We start from the raw sequence: 4,811 nt of genomic DNA, 5'->3' as shown, positions 1-4,811 counted from the left end.
CCCTGGAATGGTGATCTTAGAAGGGCACACGTCTGAAGACTTCAATGCAGCATCACCAACTTGTACATTAAGGTTGCTGAGTCTAGAAGCCACAAAAGCATCACGAGCTCCAAACCCTTTCAGTACTTTTTCCTAACATTATGTGGTACGAATATTAGCTGAAATGACAACATATTACTAAATTATAATAGATGAATGGTTATTACCATATCAAATTTGTTAGAACCAGTCTGCTTCTCATCACCAACATGAAGCTCCGATACACTGCGCAGAGCATTTGCACTACATTTCTCAACTTTCTTGAAACCTGGCTTCGCTGCCTCCGTCGTTGATGGAACAGAAGAATCCAACGCAGCACACACAAAACCATGGGGTCATCGTCAGTTCAAGCAACATTGGCAATACTGAAGTTGTGTGGAGAAAGAGAAAATGTGGCTCATGGTAAATGTCGCTTTCTTGGTTAAATGAGAACACTAGTCGGATTCAGACGGCACAACCTGCACAAATATAATGGTCCTAGCATTTGCTAACATTGCCTGTCCAAGCTAGCTAGCAGCCCTCGATAGATGACACTAGTTTCAGATTTGATGTATGAGGAACTAATAATGTTCAGGGAACTAGAATGACCCTGGATCGAACTGTGTGTGTAAACGCGGAGGCAGGCAGGCACACCATACCTAGTGCGCGCGACATGGCGAGGATCCCACGCACCCGATGCCCGTTGATGTACACCACCCGGCCGCCCGCCGCCTCGATCCGCGCCAGCTCGTCCGGCCGGTCTGGCTGCAATAAAAAACAAACGGCAATTGCTTAGCTGCAGCGGCGGCGGCGGGGGTGTGGGGCTCGGGAGCGAGAGGGAGAGAAGACTGTGTGCGTGTGGGGGCTGGAACCAGATCCGAACGACCTTTATTAGGTATCTCTATTTTTGTCGGCCTAGGGCAGGCCGACGAAAATGTTGTATTTATTTCGTCGGCCAGTGCTTAGCTGACGAAAATAGGAGCATTTTTTCATCGGTTTGAGCAGGCTGACGAAAATAAGTCCTAATTTCGTCGGCCAATAAAATGTCTATTTTCGTCGGCTTGATTTTAGCCCACGAAATTATACCTGGCCGACGAAATTGAGGTGTTTTGGTGTAGTGTTATTAAGGCGACATACCAAATGCGGGGAGTGAGTACTTTCAAAACCTGGAGTTTGTCTCATATAAACTTCCTCTTCCAGAACACCATATAGGAACGCATTCTGAACATCCAATTGCTTTAGACACCAGCCCCTTGAAACAGCTATAGAAAGAACCAATCTGACAGTGGCAATCTTCACCACGGGACTAAACGTGTCCTCATAATATATTCCATAGCGTTGTCTAAAACCTTTTGCAACTAGGCGAGCCTTGTATCTATCAATGCTTCCATCTGCCTTTTTTTATTTTATAGACCCATTTGCAATCGATCAAGTTTGTCCGATCCCCTTCTTTTCTTTCACAAGATGCCATGTCTTATTTCTGATCAACGCATCAATTTCATCTTGCATTGCTTGCTTCCACCGAGAATCACCAAGTGCTTCTTCAAGACTTTGAGGTTCCCCTGTTGCACAAAAGTTGCCATACTTTATTGTGTCATACGTGAATTTCTTGGTTTGACAATGGCATGTTGTAGCCTTGTACGTCTTCTTGTTGGAGGGGGGGGGGGGGGGGGACTTCTGGTGAAGCTATATCCGCATCGGATCCAGCAGCCGCAGAGGATCCTCCAGGCGACAGCTGCAGCTCCGCCTCATACTGTCCCCGCGTGTTTGACAGCTCGGCACGTATTGAGTCGCGATCGGCCAGAGCCCCCTCACGCGCAGGAGAGCGCGTCGTCGATTGGGAGGACTCACCGCGTGGCGCCCTGGGAGAGGTGCGGATGGGAGCGCCGGTCAGGCCGTCTGCTGGCGGAGGCAAATCATCATCGGATCTCCCGCTGGGAGAATTAGCGCCCAAATCAGCATGGGATCTGGTGTCCGGATCTTCTGCGGAATTTTGTGTCTGGGCTGGGGGGTCTTGTTTGGATGATCTGCTTCATCATTTTCATCAAGATTTTCCATGATTTGTTCTTGCAGGTCCTGTGAATCACCAGTGCCTCCAATATTATTAGAAGAATTAGCAAAACACGGATCATTACAATCTATACACCCCTAGCGTCAAAGAGATGAAAAGGGAGGAGGATCACATCCTTTCGGAGTTGGGCTCCGTCATTGGGATGGAGATTGGAGAAAGGAAATTCTTCTTCTTCAAAGACTACATCTCTTGAGATGTACATGCGGCCAGTCTTAATGTCAAGGCACTTCATACTTTTATGCATCGAACTATAGCCTAAGAAAGCACACTTGATAGATCTGAAGGAGAGTTTCCTAGAGTTATATGGTCTTAGGTTAGGCCAATGCACATCCAAAGGTGCGCAGGGAAGTGTAGCTGTTTTTTTCATCAAGAAGGCGTTCGACAGGAACAACATAGTCAATTACCTTGCTAGGTAGGATGTTGATGAGCTGTGTGGCGGTCAGGAAAGCTTGGTCCCAATATTTCAGAGGCAAGAACGCGTTAGCAAGAAGAGCGAGGCCAACATTAACGATATGACGGTGCTTGCGCTCGGCAGCACTGTTTTGCTGATGTGCGTGAGGGCAAGAAACCCTATTGGTGATTCCTATGCATTTGGAAAAATGAGTTAAGCTTTTCATACGCCCCCCTCCCCACAATCTGTCTGCATGGAAAGGATTTTCTTGTCGAATTTTCTTTCAACAAGAAGCTGGAAATCTTGAAACACAAGGAACACATCAGATTTCTTCTTGAGAAGATAGATCCAAGTATACTTACTATAGCCATCAATAAAACTATATCTTCCAAAAGAGACAAGAGCTGGTCCCCAAACATCTGAGTAAATTAGCTCAAGAGGAGAATATGACACTTCATTTGACTTTGAATAAGGAAGTTTGATGGCTCTTGGCCATTTGACAAGCATCACAAACCGACTCACAACTCTTATCACTAAAGGAAGGTAAATAGTTTAAGCTAAGGACATGATCAACAATTGGAAGGGCAGGGTGTCCTAGCCTACTGTGCCATCTTGACAATGATGGTTTATTGGCTGCATAAACTTGTTTGTTTGAATCCCTTCCAGAAGAGCTTGTTCCTAAGGGATATAGACCACCACGGCTTCTACCTTGATGAAGGATTCTCTTCATTTACTGATCCTTAATGAGAAAGAAGTCAGGGTGAAATTCCAAAAAAGCATGATTATCTCATGCTAATTTGTGAACAGAAACAAGACTTTTATTTGCACTAGGCACATGGAGGATATTTTTAAGATGGAGATCTTTGCTAGGGGTATGTAGAATTGAATGACCGATATTGCTAATTCTCATACTTGAGCCGTTTGCAGCGTGGAATTGATCATGACCATTGTATTTGTCACGTACGGTGAGCTTCTCTAGTTCTCCAATGATGTGATCAGAGGCACCACTATCAGCGTACCAATTTGTATCATGGCCGTATCTAGTAGTTGCAGCATTAGCAGTCTTGTAATTTTTTTGTTCCTCTTCTTCATCTTCATCATACCGGTACCAGCATCTTGGTGCTTCGTGTCCAGGCTTCTTAAAGATCTTTCACTTGGGGCCCTTCTGCTTGGAGTTTCCTAACGAGTTGGAGGAGTTGGAGTTGTTGCTGCGGTTCTGACTGCTATTATGGCCATTGCCTCAGCCTTTGCCACCTCGACCACGACCTCTTCCTCCATTACATCCTCGTGCAGCTAAATTGGCTGAGGACTGGTACTAGCCTCCTTCCTAATACATCTCCAAACACATATCGTAGGACAATAGTTGGGAGTACAGATCACTTAGAGATATGGATTCGACCCGGCCAAGGATCGAGGTAACAAAAGTGTTGTATTCAAAATCAAGACCGGTTAAGATATAATGAATCATCTCATCGTCACCTATGATCTTACCAACGGTTGCAAGCTCATCTCCGATTGAACACATCTTGGTGAAGTAGACAGAGGAGGACATGCTGCCCTTCTTGAGAGTAGCAAGCTTCATGCGCAGGTTTGTAACTCGAGAACATCTCTTCGAGCGCCTCCATGCTTCTGCTGAAGTGGTCGCCATTGCCACCGGCACCAAAGCCTCCTTGGTGAGAGAGTTCAGCTATAGCTCAACAATTGTTGATCTTTTGCAATCCATGAGTCGTACTCCGGATTGTGCACGATTTCCTTCTTGTCCGCCTTTGCCACCTCAAGTGATTTGGGCGGCTCAGGAACAGGTCCATCGAGGATGCCCATGTACTGAGCTCCACAAACAGCGGGGAGGAATTGAGCCTTTCATAGAAGGTAGTTGTCCCGAGTTAGCTTCTTAGAAACAACCCCAAGTTGCGCCGACACAGCAAAAGATGATGTCGACACCATGGCTAAGAAGATATGTGGATATTTATGGAAGAGTAGCTCTGATTACCATGAAAGATTTCAAGTAACGCGATTGCATATCTTGGCATGTCACATTTGCATGTTTATATAGGGCAAGTAGCCGGCAACAATTATATGGTAGGAGATGTACTTGTGTAGGACTCGGTTACAACTTGTATAACAAGAATCTATTCTATGTCTAATACTATCTGACAAGGACGATATCACGACCCCAAAGTAAGGTCCTTAGGGGACTAACCGCGGATTAGCTCTCCCAACTATGCAGCTTGGGCTAACCAGGCTGACGCACGGCTGCGGATGGCCCGCCGGCAAAAGTGACATCGACGGCCCAATATCAGTCCCGGATTCGGGGGCGCGAGCCACCTCGCT

The 4,811-nt window shown here is 46.2% G+C and overlaps 1 non-coding gene across 1 annotated transcript; it reads right to left on the bottom strand.

Annotated features, from left to right (window-relative positions):
- Positions 1–3,827: 3,827 nt before the first annotated feature.
- Positions 3,828–3,966, bottom strand: LOC112891217. Its single transcript, XR_003228446.1, has one exon. It is a non-coding gene; the product is annotated as a small nucleolar RNA Z247 (small nucleolar RNA).
- Positions 3,967–4,811: the final 845 nt, after the last annotated feature.

Source organism: Panicum hallii, chromosome 4 (genome assembly GCF_002211085.1).
Source record: "Panicum hallii strain FIL2 chromosome 4, PHallii_v3.1, whole genome shotgun sequence".
Taxonomy (NCBI): Eukaryota; Viridiplantae; Streptophyta; class Magnoliopsida; order Poales; family Poaceae; genus Panicum; species Panicum hallii.
The sequence above is the reverse complement of the archived record's forward strand: the minus strand, read 5'-3'. Positions and strand labels throughout refer to the sequence as shown.